The following is a 15,542-nucleotide window of genomic DNA, read 5'->3' as shown; positions in this document are numbered from 1 at the left end:
CTGTCTTGTTCCAAGCCAAGGCTGGTGGGCACTCACATGCACTTTCACTCACATACACACACACACACACACACACACACACACACACACACACACACACACACACACACACACACACACACACACACACACACACACACACACACACACACAGAGTCATACACACTGTCATGAAGCGCAGATCTCTGTCTCCTGACAACTACCTGTTGCTGGCACATTCAGCCCTCCCACTCTTTTCTCTCTGCATCTCTCCATCTCTCGCCTGCTTGCTCCTGCCCTGCTCTTTTCCGTTCTAATACCTGCTCTATTTGAGTCCGTGTTCCCGGCTTGAAAGGATTAATTGCCATTTATGCTTTATTTTTTTGTTCTGTTCGTTTCTGGGGGTTATTTTTAGGCCTTAAGTGTCTGGTTGCTAGGAGACACTGGGACAGGGAGAGCAGGAGAGAGAGAGAGAATGGAGGAGAGTTTGCGTTGTGAAGGCTGAATTACAAACACGTTCATGCACTGAGTCAGCACTGACACACACTCACAGGCATAAATATACACACATGCAGGGTGTTTTAGTCTGAAGCTGCTGTTGTAGACTTGTTTTTCTGGTTCTGTGTATATTTTCAGCAGGTTGAAGTTCTGTTTGTCATTTGTGTTTTCTCCTGCAGAACCTGCTGTCACATGCACACCTAAGTGAGTCTGTAAATACATTTTGTGACATGATTGTGCACACAGTGTCTGGGTTTCATTTCTTGCCCATTTGAAAGACAGTTTAGTGCAACAAGTGAGCGTTTTTTTCTTTCTATTTTTTGATCGTTCTACATGTTTGCAGAGAAAGCTGTTGCTCTACTCTGGTTTTGATCCTAAAAAGACTTTATCAGAAGCAATGACTTGCACGGACACACACGCAGGAAACAGACCTGTTGTTGTGGTGCGCAACAGTTGCTAACATCCTGTCCCGCTATAGTGGCACATTCCAGGAAACCTCCTCCTGAAAGTGCCACCTATCTCTGAGAAACACACACGCAGACACACCAAACACAAACAGCTGACAGATATACGGTCCATCACATCACGTCTTATTTACTACTGTGTGGCAAAATCACCTTTTGACCTTTTGAACCTACACTGACAGAGACAGGAATCACAGTCACACTCTCAAAGAACATTGCATTTTGGGGAAATGTCATTTCATCGCAGCCCTGAAGTTTGGATCCTTACATGACGTAAAATCAATTTCTATTTCACCTTTTAAGTTTTCAGATGATAATTTAGTCATTTGTTTACATTATAGTTGAAAATAAACAAACATAACTGCTTGTATTCCACACATATTGAAAATCATGGCACATACACTATTTTTTCAATACTCCATATATGTGTATATATATATATATATATATATATATATATATATATATATATATATATATATATATATATATATATATATATATATATATATAAATTTATTTATTTATTTATTTATAAAATAAGCAGAAGTGCATGCAGATATGTTTTATGCAATACTTTTTAGATTCCAAAAATTAAAAAAAAAAACCTGAAAACTTCCACAACATATGAGACAAAATTTCACAGGAGTTTTTAGAGAAAAAAATAAAAGTTTATTGAATGAATAACAAAAATTTTATTTTTTTGAGCTGTGGAAACTTAAAGGATAGTTTTTCTGAAATTTACTATTAATTTTCCACCCCATGGCAAACCTATATCTAACACATGTTTACTCATTTTTTGTGCCAAGTTATATTGCATACCCATTAGCTTTTCATTACTTTGCTCATTAATCTCTACCTCCTCCTTATGTCTGCAGGGGGCATATGAACTATTCAATTTATCTGTGAATATTTAGCTGTTACTTACAAACTTTATTTTTGCTTGAAATGCTCATGTATAACATCTGATCTCCAAAATCAAGAACCTTCTAATATGTAACATTTTTTGGCAAAATAGTGCAATGGTTGCTTTAAAAGATGAATATTTAAACACATTGATGAAATGAAGTGTCATTTTATATCAATCCAAGGAAGACATTTGCTTAAAATTTAAAAAAAAAATAGAATACTCATCATATTCATATTAATATGATGCCAATGTCTCTCTTCCTACACACACAGAGGTGTCCACACAGTCTCACACACACATACACACACACACTCTTGCAGGCATTAGTGTGTGTAGGCAGTATGTTGTTGAACCAGAGGTGAAGTGTCATCTGGCAGCACTCTGCCAAGCTGTTGGCTGCAGGAGTACATTAACAGCAGCCTGTGAGGTGGAGCGACAGAGTGAAAGAGAAGAGGGGCGCCTGTGGCCTCTAACACGCTCCTGTTAGCCTTGACAGCTTTCCCCGAAAAAGTCACTTTGAAGGAAATTATCAGGGCATCATGGGAAAAGTTACACATGACTGACACTTACCAAATCTGCCAGATATCATTTGATTATGTTTTCACTTTTTTTTCTATTTAGATACAGATTCTGATACCAAGGCTTCAACTGAATACACCTTGATCCCGGTGCTGGAAAATATCTAAATATCACCCTGAGAATAACATTAGTTTCTTTCTTGAACACAAAACAAACTCTCTTAATTCCAGTTATCAGACTATCAAATTCTGAGTTTGTTTCTGCATGCTAATCTGTGTGACAGCAGCATGTGGAAACTGTACATGTGATTTTGTGTGTGTCCAAAGAAAAGATTTAATGTCCTGGGAGTGGGGCGTCACTTTGGTGAGAGTAAATATACCAAACAGCATCCAGAGAGCAACAGGACTCTTCTCCCACTGACACAATATTTTTCTGCTCCTCTTAACACACTCTGGGGAACACATTCACACACAAACACACACTCTCCCACCAGGCTTGTTTATAATTGTGATTACTCCGAGGAAAGTCCAGTTGTCCAGCCCACCTGAGAGCGCATCAGGTGCAGCGCCTTCAGGCTTAACGTGTGGACAGTGTTGCTGTTTTTCTTCCCATGGTTCATCTGACCTGCATTTGTTTGTGGCTGCCCCTCTTTGCTCTTTTAGCCCACCTGTTCCCGTGTGAAAAAGCTGGTGAGGAGTGTGTGTGTGTTTGTGCCTTTTCTTGGTGCTCCCAGGTGTAGAAGTGTCCGTTGTGTGTACATGTTGCTAGTTACACAGCCTGTGTGGAGTGTTACGTCGCCCCAGGAGGAGAGGCTAAACACTCACAGCCTTGGATTAGGTTTTATCAACAGGTGACACATCTTTGAAAAGCAGGGACCTCTCTACATTCTTTGTGTGAGTTCAACCTTGTGATCAATGTGTAAACTTGTTTCATTTTAAAATTAAGACATTTGCAAAAATTCAAAGAGCAAACAAAGATTCAGTTTCCTCTTGAATGGTTTTCAAGTTAACAAGAGGACAGGAGCTCATTTACAGTCCTAGTACTCAAGTTAGAATTTAATTCTTTTCTATCTATGAAGTTTTGTTTTGTCAAGACTGGGGAATACAAATCTACACGAGAGGTTTTTTAAATCCTTCCATACTGTGTGAATCAGCTTCACTCACACTTCTCAGCTGTTGCAGTCTCTAAAATAACTGTTTCTGTGGTTTGCATTAAAGAAAGATTTTTCCAGGGGGGTTTGTAAAGTTATTTGTGATTTACTGGTTGAAAACACTAAATCATTGGTCCAGCTCTGAAAGGCTAACATTAGAGATAACTCTCTGTTCCCCACACTTCAAAGCCTCCTTCACTCCATGGCTGTTTGAGCCACGCTGTGACCTAACAGGCCGTGTACAGTCTCCCAGTCGAGCATGTGAATTAGATGAAGCTGGAGAGCGGCTTGTTCTGGAAGAGAGAGGATCCCTATGGATATGTTTTTTCTTCTCCCCTATTCTTGCTCCTCCCCTACAATTTCCTGGAAAAGACGTCCGTCTGTTCGCTGTTAGACGAGCAAAGAGAGGCACATAGACTAAATCGTTCATCTTACGTCATGTCCCTCATTCTCTGTCCCACTTGTTCTCTCCTCGCCGCCTCCTCTTCCTCCTTGAGCACTTCTGTACTTTCCCTCCACTCTCCATCCATGTTGTGTGTTCAACTCTCTCTGTCTCCCCCGCTCCCTCCTGCTCTCCCACCCTGGAACAATAACCCCACTGTATGTAAGTGTGTGTGGCGCTATTTTTGGCCCCTTCAAGGCCACAGAGCACTCTCCTCTTTCGTGCTCTGTCTCTCCTTCTCTCCTCTGCTGCTATATGGCCGCAATGAGCCTATAGAAAATGTAAACTGTCATGACCTCGAGGAATAGTTGAGCAGTCCTCTCGGCCATCGTGTTTTGTGCCATTGGACCTCAGATTAGACCGAAGGGCCATGTTTGCTGTTAACCCCCCGACAAAGCGGATATTCTGTAAGTTAATTCATCACAGTCAGCAGTAAGGATCAGCTGCTGTAACCTTCATGTTGACGTTCCCAGTTACCACCAAAGCACACAATTCACTCACTGATTTCTCAGCTACAGTTTTGTTGATAAATGAGTGTTTGGACATTAGGGCTGGGACAATGTGCTATTCGCGGGATTTGATTCGATCACGATTTTTGGGGTGTCAATTTGGTTTAAATTACAATTCTTTGATATTTTTGAGATTTTGAGTTTGCTAAACCATGTGAAAAAGTGAAATGATGATGATAATGTCTACAGACTATATCAGCAGCCATATTTTCCCATAAAATGCTCATCACATGACTCAGGGAGAAACATTTCACCCTCTGCTGGAAAAAAGTGGCAACTTTTTTCCAATCCATTTCAGAAACAGGCTTAAATGACAAAAATGGATTTGAAAAAGAAAATAGAAAAGTTCTCATAGTAACAGAAGTCATGTTTGACTTAAGTTTCTTTGATAAGCATACGGAGGAGGCTGCCCATATGACCTATACGGCAGCCAGTCAATAGGGGGAGCTCCAACTGTTGTGTCTTCACTCTGGAGAGCTTTCATGTCCTTTATCTTTCTATAAAGTCTTTATGATAACACTTTAACATGAATACGTAGGAGGTGCTGTGGGTGTGTTTGTTCTACTGGAGAGCAATTTAAAAGAAACTCTGCTGAACATAAACAGTTGTTCGCCTGATCCGCACGCCTACTGGACTTTTTTAGTGACGCTGGTTTTAAACACCTATAAAAAACATCAAAACCTGCAGCTCTTTACAGAACAGAAATATTTCTCACTGAGGTTTTTTCTCATTTAACCCTTTGTGACGTACTATACATTAGTCTGCCAGAGCATATCTTTACATTTTTACATGCCATAGTGTCATATTTTTTACTAAAACTTTTGCTACATATCAATATAACCCTTAAGTCCCAAACTTTAAGAACATTTTTAGACTTGTGTCCTGACTAACTAAATAAAAAGCTAAAAAGTACAGTAAACCATAAAAAAGATGGAAATTTTACACATATTTTTTTACATACCAAAAACATTATGACTGTATCTTTCGGAAAAGTAAATATTAAAAAATGTGATGACTTGTATTTAACTAAGGAAGCGAGTCAAAGAACAGCTTTTTTGCAAAAAAAACTGATCGATCCATCTCATCTGGTTCAGAATCCACAAGCAGACAAAAATGAAGATGCACATCCCAGTGCTGGCACTATGCTGAGTCAAAGACTTCAAACGCTGTCATTAAATATTCTTGGGTCAGACACAACAAACAACTCTGCAACATCATGATGTCAAGTTCTTGAGAAATTGTGACCAGGAAATAAAAGAGTCAGTAAAACTTGTGTGAGTTGTGTGTTTTGCAACTTAAACATTATCACATGATTATTGACTTTTCCCATTCCACTCGTATCCACTACTTTCTCCCCTCTCTGTCCCACTCTCCAGCCTTCTTCGAGTATTGGCCTAATGAATTTTTAATGGACTTGGTGGGAATAGTCCAGACACTTTGGGATTCAGGCGCATGGGCTCTGATTACCCCCCTCCTCCTCCCCCTGCAGATCCCTGCCTCCCCTTTCTCTGCCTCCATTCACTCTCACTTTCTCTGTCTCACTCTCCAAAGTCTTTTATTATCCCTCTATCCCATCCCTCCGCCTCCCAGTCTTGTGTTTCTGTCATCTCTGTTCCCTGAGTTCAGCGCTTCAGGCACTTTCACTTGTCCAGGCGGCTGCGACAAAGACAATGCCATAGGCAAACACTGACTGTCTCACATCATTTTTAGTGCTTTTTACAGACTCTCTGAGCCGGCGGTGACCTCACCCCCCTTCTCACCCACACATGCACACTTGAACCAGTCGTTTCCCACATCCAGGGTAGAGCTGAGTTGGTTTTAAGGAGCGACGTATTAGCCAACTGCCACTAATGGCTGTTCAGAGGCCCCAGCCCTGCGTAAAGGCCTGAGTCTGCAGCTCCTCTGTTGGTTTGGCACTGGCCTGTCAGTTGATTTGCTGCTGAGTAGGACTCGCAGCTCTGGGAATCTCTCCTCCTCATCTCTTTTCTCACTCTACTACTTTGTCTGACTGCCCGTCTGGCTCTGCCTGCTTCCCATCAGCTCTCACCCTGCTTGGCACTGAGGTCTCAGGTCAGGACTAGGAGGCTGTGAAGTTGTCAAATCTTTGAGAGTCAAAACTATTTCATCACTGATTCATTCTCTGTTTTTTTGTGAAATAATTATTCCAGTAGCTCAAGATGGCATCTTTAAATTTCTTGTTTAACCAAGCAATTGGATCTGTCGTCTTTGTCCTTTTTTATCCTTCTGTTGTGGGATGAGAAATTATAACTTTGATGATAATCTCTTACAACTCATTCCTGCATGTGTTTATCAAATAAGTGGCAGAAAATCCCTGGATAACCCAAATCATCACTCGCAGAAACACGAGGTTAAAGAAGCTAAAACAAGAAACATTTTGGGTTTGAAAACAATTTATTTCACTTGTGTTTCGGAAAGATGACATCTACCCTGTCTAAGCATATAGCATGAAGAATTATGTATTTCTGGTAGACATCATCTCTGAGTGATTTTAAAATAGTCTTATTTTAACTTTTTTTTCCTGTTTGTAATCAACAATTAGAAATTAGGTATCAGCGCCAAATTTGGTTGATTGGATACCACACCAGCTGGCAAAAACAATATCTTGGATTTATGTGATAGTAACGGTTGAAAGTGGAGCTGGACTGGAACAAAGAAAAAGGATGTCAGAGCAGAAGAAAGCAAAACAGGAGAATGACAGAGCACAGGCTTAAAAATGGGCCAAGCCGTTTGTGATTAATGTTCATTCCAACCCACATGGAGCAGCTATTCTGCAGTGGTCTGTTCAAACATGAGAGTCTATCAATAAGATGTAGAGTGAGGTTTCGTTTGCTCTGCTTGGTGAGGTTTGAGTTGGTAGATGAGCACTGGTAGGATATAACCAGAATTTACTAATGTTGGATGTTACTTATGTCATAAGAGATGGTCCTTTCAGTCTTAGGGTTGTAAGTAGCTCTAGTCTGGTTCCCTAAACTAGTTTACTAAGTATGTCAGTTGTAAACAATTATAGCTCTACGTATCTACAAATAAAAACATTCCCCAGTGTTGCTCAGCACCCTGCAGCTTGAACAATGAAAAGTAAAGTCAAAAAGAAGATCTGATCTCAACTTTTTTCTTTAAAAACAAATGCACACACTGAGTAAAGTGCTCACTGGAGACAGAGTCTTTATCCCAGAAAAGTAAGACAAATTCCAGATAATCCTTATAGTACCTTTAGGCGGACAAAACAAAGGGTGAACAATGAGGTCAAAGCCAAAACCCTAAAAGTTTTAAGCTCTATGTCAAGCAAACTTGTTCATCAGCAGAAAAAAAAGAGAAAAAAAAATCCCTCGTCAGTGTTGGTTTATTTTAAGTCATCATGTCATCAGCAAATTGAGTGATGTCATTGCACATGGCATAATTTCCTCTTCCTCCTAACGTGAAGGCTCAGTGTTTGTGATATTCCCCAGTGTTGTCAGAAGGGCTTTGGAGAGAACACAAGGCAGAGCCGCTCAGCAATTCAGATAAATTATGAACTCCAAGAAGTAGGACAGGAACTCATGTGTAACTTGCTAAATGGAGCAGGCATAAAAAGGCAGTCCTAGGACGATGTTATCAACTGAAGTTGACCAGAAGTTACCCTTCACCAAGACGTAACAGTTCAGCATAGGGCTACTCTTCTTCTTCTTTTCAGGTCCTTCTTTTATTTACTTTCCTTCTTTTCTCAATCAGCTGCTTTCGTCTCCTCACACCCTCTCTTCTCTTCTCTTCTCTTCTCTCATCGTGTGTGTGTAGAGAGAGAAGAGGTCATTATTGAACATAGCTAGAATTAGGGGTTGGCGATATAAGAAAATCAAGTTTTAAACAACACTCCTGTCAAATATAAACGTCACCTCTTTGTTATGAGCTTCAGCTTCATGTGAAATCAACTTCACTTAAGCCAATTTTCATTTAATGTTTTGCAAAAGATTTAACTTTCACAAGGTAAAAAAAAACATACTGAAAAGCATAAAATGAAAATATAAACCTAAGTTACTACTTTAAGCACTTAAAGTGCGATGTAATCCAGGAGAAGCACAAAAATGTGTGTAAAATATGTTTGGTTCCTGTGAAAAAGAAAATAAAGCAGTTGTTTTTGTTTCAACTCAGATTTTTAGCCATATGGGGACCATAACCTTTGCAAGGTAAAAATGTTACTGCGTCAGTCACATCTTTACAGCGCTCACTTTTTATGTCATACGGAGTGCCCTTATCAAATGCCTGTATCACTTTGGTTTGCAGCCATGCTTTCTCTCACATAAGTGGGAATCAAAAGGGGAGGAGTTAAATAAACCAAGACACTGCCTACAGCTTGTTCTGATTGGTTCATTGGTGTGTCTGCAATGACAACATGAAGCAGATTAGCACATGGTTTGGATGTGGCTGTGCATGGGCCCGCAGACATATGGCGCAGACAGCATTGTGAGCGATAGAGTGTGCTCTACAGCTGGTTTACAATGGCCGTGCTTTGGCAGATCCTCATCACGTTCCAACCCTTTACGATCTAAGGCCCTGTTTACAGAACGACGTTTCATCCAAAAACATTAAAAGGCAGTGAAACCGCAGTGAAAAAATCTGTGTTTACACGAAAATGCTGGGGGACTGAAAAGGCTGTAGTAAGCATGCCTGGTCTGAAGTTGGAGCTGTAACTGTCTTGTGTATGTATGTGTGAGGGGGAGCTTTTAGGAGATCTCTACCAAAGTAGAGTTGAGCTGATCATCTGGTGTATTGGTGTATTGGTGAATACTAAGTGCAGGAGTGGTGCAAAAGATGCACATTTTGTTGAAAGACAGTCAGCAGAATGAGCAGCACAAGCACAGCGCGATCTTGACAACGGTACTGTTGGACTGTTGCATGGGCTAGCGCGAAACTAGCTCATGCGTGTAAATACAGGGCTGAAAAGTTTTGTGTTTCACCCTGAACCGTTGTGGTGTAAACAGCCCATAGGATGGTCATATGGCACGCCCCTGGCTGGAATAGCAGCGGTGTTAGAAGTCCGCTGAGGGCCTGCCACCAGGATCACTCAGAGGAAAAGAGGCATCGGCACTTCTGGAGAGGAGGAGGAGGAGGGAGAGGGATGGAGGGAAGAAGGAGGAGGAGGAGAGGGGGGATAAGCAATCTGATCTGGATGACAACAGACTACCAGACGAGCTATGATCTCATCCCTCCCTTAACCCCCCCTCCCTCCTGCCTTCCACCCCCTTCCTCTCCTGTCCCGCTCTTGCCATTGTCTCTCTTTCTCTCCCCTTTCCCACTTTTGTCTCCCGCTCTCCCTCCCCCCATCTCTTTCTCTCGCTGCTTGTCCTTGCCCTCTCTCACCCATCTCATCTTGCCTTCTTCTCTTTCGCTCCGAGCCCCCCTTTTCTCTTCCTCCCATCATCCTCCTCCTCTTCATCCCTTTTGCATCACTTTCTACCACCTGCCCCTCACTTGTCCCAACTCCCAACACACACACACACGCACACACTCACACACACACTTGTGCGCACACACACACTCACCTCTTGACGCACTTGCACTCTCTAGTGTCCCAGGGCAGAGATTAGGCGCAGCCCTACCGTCAACCCTCCACACCAGTCTCTACATTATTGATGCTGAAGTCTGTCTGTGTGTGGGTGAGAGTGTGTGAGGCTTGCGCTTGCATGCTGTAATGGCTATCTGGTGTCTCCCCCGGGAGGGAGTGATGGAGGGTGAGGATGGGAAAGAAGCCAAAGAGAGGGAGAGTAGAGGTCAGGGGGGTTAAGTGTGGTGGTGGGGGGGTGCGTCGTGCTCTGCAGGCTCTTCTTCACTCTTCTTTATCCTGACAGACAACTTCACATGCATCGTACCCCCTCACACACACACACACACGCAGATTCCAAAAATTCCCCACCAGAATTCTCCTATTGGGTGTGCGAGGCCGATGAAACAGATCAGTGCAAGCTTGTGTGTGTGTGTGTGTGTGTGTGTGTGTGTGTGTGTGTGTGTGTGTGTGTGTGTGTGTGTGTGTGTGTGTGTGTGTGTGTGTGTGTGTGTGTGTGTGTGTGTGTGTGTGATAGCTGATCCAGTGTGAGTCAGGACATCTCAGCCTGGGTTGGGCTTTGAGAGAAGGACAAAGACACCTGTTCTTGCTCTCAGCATTCCTGCAAACATAATCCTTACCATCTCTCACACACACACACACACACACACACACACACACACACACACACACACACTGCAGAAGCACGGAGCACATGTCACGTGGGCTCTCAGATGTGAAGGTTTTGACAGGTAGACTCATTATACAAAGTATCAGACACCCTGCAGTGTAAATGTACAGGACTCAAACACACACACACTCACACTCTCACATGGTATCTGCATGCTTTGAAGTATGACAGTGATGACGACAGTTCATCATTTGCAGGTAGAGAATGTCCCCCCGCCTGTATTCACACACAGCCCGTCGTCAAAGCTTTTACATAGGATCCAGTTCACCCTCCATGAAATATGATGAGTGTGTGTTCTTCTTGTGTGACCTCTGTGGTCTACCAAAGTCAAAAATATCATTACCGATGCCTCCTTATACACACACACACATGCACACACTTAGTCATTTCAAACATCTATCCCTGATCGTTAGGCCTGTCACGATAATCAATAAATTGATTAACCGAACGATAAATAAAAACGTCCTTGGTAAGTTTGCCAGCCTCGATAAACTGACACGTGCATGCATATTTGTTTTCCTCCTCTCTTTCGACCAAAGAGGCTGAATAAGAAGATGGCTCACTACGTCTATCTTTCCTAACGTCGGGGTGCATAGGTTCTATAGCGGATTTAGCGGATTTATAGTGGAGTGAGCATCTGTCAAAAATGCGATCTTTGGCATCTTTTGCGACAGCTGAAGAACTGAAGCGAGCGTCCTGAAACACACGCTAATATGAGTGATGGCACGAAAGATACGGTTCTTAAGCCGCCTACCACAGTCCCAGTGTGGGAATATTTTGTTTTTTATCAGAATGAACAAAGTGTGAGCTCATGAACACCAACGAGCTGATATGTCGCATTTGTTTGAAAATAGTGGCGACGAAGAAGAAGAGGGAGGTGCAGCGGAGCCTTGTTCTTTGACAATCCGCTCTTACTGAGGCTTTTGGTCTGCAAAGTAAATAGAAATAAAAGCGCCAATGGTGGGCGCTCAAAGACAGCTACATTGCCAAAGAAATGCAGCCCTTCAATACGGTTGAAAGCCAGAAATGTTAAAAATGTTTGACAGAAACTGTATAAACTCCCTTTTATTTAGGCTATGGTTTTTATTGTTTTTTTTTTTTTTTGGAGTTTCGTTTTTTCTTAAGAGACAGGGTCTATGTTCTATTGTTTTTGATTAGTATTAATTATTTTCATTGACATGTATTTTTTTCTAAAAGAGAGTCCATTTCATTTTCATTGTATTTTTTTCTCTTTCTTGTTTTTTAAATTTATTATATTTTTTGTTTAATTTATTTTATTTAAAAGATCCTGACCTTTTAATTACATTTAAATACTCTTAAGAAATTAAAGTTTCTTGCTTTTGATATGGTGTACTCACTTTATTATCCCATTTGTCGTAATTACATCAATGAAAAAATGGAAAAAAAATCAAAATAGTATTGACAATAATATTGTTTATCGGCAATAATATTTTGGAAATTTATTGTCAAGCAAAATGCGTTATAGTGACAGGCCTACTGATTGTGTAGCTTAAAAAAGTTATGATGTGATTTTTTCACTGCTTTTTAATGCAGCCTCACATGCAGAGAGTTGCACACTAAACTCTCCGACAAACCGCCTTCAAACGTTGCCCCTGAGCAGATTCAGTGTTGCAGCTGTCAGCTGGAGAGGTCAGCGGTTCAGAAATGCTCACCTTTATTTACTCAACCCCTCTCTGCGCACGTCCTTACTCCTTTCACAAAGCCACTTTCTCTGTCTTATATCTGTAAATGATCCGTTGTTTTCTTCTGCAGAAGGAGCATGTGTGTGGTTATGTGTTATTGTTGGGCCTGGCCCACTAATGTTGCCCCCCTCCCTCCTCCCAAATGTGTTCCTTTATCGTGCACTCAGGGTGTTTAAGAAGTGAAAAAGGAAGAGAGTGTGTGTTTTTTATTTGCATGCTAGCTGTGCAAGTCTCGAAAGTCTGAGCAACTACATCACAGACGGTGCGGTTTTTGCTGTTTTTACACCCGTGGTCACTTCACACATCATGATGTTTGTTTTAAAGAACAATAATCCATAGTTTGAATAAAGAGGCTAATCTGTCTGCACAGCCTGTTAGTTCATTCCCTTAAAAGCCAGCAGCTCTCTGAATAACACTCAACGCTGATAAAATCCTGTCTGGAATGTGGAGATGGAAAATGTGTAGGCATCTTGTACATTTTTGACTGGTATTCAAAAGTCTTTATTTTTTCATCGCAAAATGACTCGTGAGTAGGTGGGGCAGCCGAGTGATTCATTGACCATGCCTCCCATATACTTCTTTGTGATTGGAGGAAAACAACCAAGAAATGCTTGCCTACGCTTGATGAGTAAGATAGGAAGATAACTTTCCTTTCAGCCTATTTTTAACAAAGCTGGAAACAGCAGTGTGTGCCTGCTCTTAGTGTTCTTTAGCATAGCATAAAATAAAAGAAATAAAAGCGCACAAAGTGTGTCCTGTTAATGAGCAGCAACACTCATACAGTCATAACTGTCTGGCAGATGTGTGACCAGCATTATTTAGTGTTATGCAACAGTGACTAAATGGTTAGAAAATGCTAGTGCGGCACAGATTATCAGGGCTATCCATCTACACCCCAGGCTCCCAGCCAGAAAATCCATCGACAGGCCGGAGCATCCATAATCTGATGATTTGGGCCCGTTTGTTTCCCAATCTCAAACCAAGCCTGATTTTTCTGCTGCTGTTTGCATGCTGCAGTGAGACACATCACTAAACACTGGCTTCATGCTAGCCTTATATAAGCTAAGATAAGCCTTTACACTGCAAAAAACTGAAATCTTATCAAGTGTTTTTGTCTTTTTTTAAGTAAAAATTGTCTTATGATACTTGATATGAGCCACTTTCAACTTATCAATCCAGAAAAGTGTCTTGTTTCAAGTTATCAGTGTACAAAAATGAGGTTTGAATCGCTTGTAACCAGTAAAAAAATCTGCCAATGGAACAAGAAAAAATTGCTTGAAAATTTCCTTGAGACTAGAACAATGTCGTAATACAAGTAACTTTTCTCTTGTTCCATTGGCAGATTTTTTTTTACTGGTTACGAGCAATTCAGACCTCATTTTTGTCCTTAAATAACTTTAAACAAGACATTTTTCTGGATTGGTCATGTGAATTTGGCTCATATTGAGTCTAAAAAGGAATTTTCTACTGAAAACAAGACAAAAACACTTGATAAGATTTCAGTTTTTGCAGTGTATTGAGAGGAACCTTGGGTTTTGCTGCTGCAAAAAGCACAGAAATATTAGTGGTTATGGAGGAAATATTTAATATTAGATCAGAAAAAGATCATTGTGAGAAAAATTTATAAAAAGCGTAGTGAAGATGAAATGTGTCTTTAACAGCAAAACATGAACCCAAACGTGTGTTGTCAGGGTGTTTTGAGCCAACTTCATCTACATTTGTGAAGAAAAATGCTGAAACATGGAGAAATAACACTCACACATTGGTTTAAATAAAGTCCAATAATACAGGGTTTGTATCGTCAACATTGAGACACTTGGAGAAAGTGTCCCTCTTATTGAAGGACTCATGTCTTGCATTGTGTTACATCAGACAGGTAACTCAATTTCTCGGCTTATTGGATGTAATGTGATTCTTAACGTTGCACCAAACATTATAAAATATCATCAGTGGGACTGATAGGCTCACTTAAGCAGCCTGGATGCTATTTCTTTTTCTAAATCCGCCTCCTCACTTGTGTGTTTATCAGCGCTGTGAGGAGGACTGTTGATAAAATAAAATCCAGTCCAGGCTAAATCTGGCTGAACATTACACTGTGATAGTCTTATTTTGCTCGGTCGTGTCAGATTTTCTTGACCGCCCAGGCAACAGAATGTTAGTGGGAGACTTGCACAAACATTTTCAAACACGCACACTGGCACATAAACTCTTTTCAAACTTGTACATTTGGACACACACATGCTCATACAAACAGTCAAACACCCACACCCACGGTCTCGTTCTGTCTCCATCTCTGCGTTTCCTTTATGCGGCGGGTGCAGGGCTGATGAGCTTGAGGGATAGACAGGAGAGATGACTGGTCATGATGTTTTCCTCCTGTCGTAGGAAAGAGTGACTGCATGGGAGGAAAGAGGTGTAGGAGAGGTGGAACAGTTTTTGATACATGGGCCCAACAGTTCCATGAAGCCCTCTAACGATACGACTTTCATTAATGTAGTTTCGGTTCGTGTGCGCGTGTGTTTCCTGAGAAGAGCTGATGTGGTGATGGTGACCTGATGACATTAAACAATGTGGTTTATTCAGAAGTCTGATTCTACAACCAGCTGTCTGCAGAGAAAACATGGTTTTACTGGCAATAACTTTTTTATGATTGAATCAGTGTAAAAATAAGTGATTGACATAATAAAACTCAGCTCTGTTGATGATTATACGTCTACAGGAAACTTGGCTTTGCTGCCACACAGCCTCCCTCTGTGACCAGTCAACACTGTCAGCTGCTCACTCTGCCGCGTGTCACCCTGTTTAACATTTCAGTCTGCTGAAGAAATGGTTTTTTTTTAAGGCTTAATTGTTTAATGAAACATATTTATCTGCAACTCTTGCCAGTCAGCATAACCTGGGTCTCGCATGAGCTGAACAGAGGAGGTACAAAATACCATATACCATCCAGTCAATTTCAGAGTAAAAGACCACACACACACGAAAACATCAGATCACTTAGATTTAAAATTTTACTGATAAAAGATATGTTAAAAGCAAATATCCAATATAGAGTAAACACCTAAAACAGAGAAGAGTTATGTATTTTAACACCCTTGCAAACTTGCTGTGGATATATTCTTAAACAATCAGAATAAGATC

General features: G+C 41.1%; 1 protein-coding gene across 1 annotated transcript in view; it reads left to right on the top strand.

Annotated features, from left to right (window-relative positions):
- erfl3 (Ets2 repressor factor like 3) overlaps window positions 1-15,542 on the top strand; it is a 59,248-nt gene that overhangs the window by 26,708 nt on the left and 16,998 nt on the right. The gene's annotated exons all lie outside the window — the stretch shown is intronic.

This window comes from Halichoeres trimaculatus, unplaced genomic scaffold (genome assembly GCF_033239565.1).
Source record: "Halichoeres trimaculatus isolate MK-OKI-2021-1 unplaced genomic scaffold, fHalTri1.1 fHalTri1_scaffold_12, whole genome shotgun sequence".
In the NCBI taxonomy this organism is placed as follows: domain Eukaryota; kingdom Metazoa; phylum Chordata; class Actinopteri; order Labriformes; family Labridae; genus Halichoeres; species Halichoeres trimaculatus.
The sequence above is the reverse complement of the archived record's forward strand: the minus strand, read 5'-3'. Positions and strand labels throughout refer to the sequence as shown.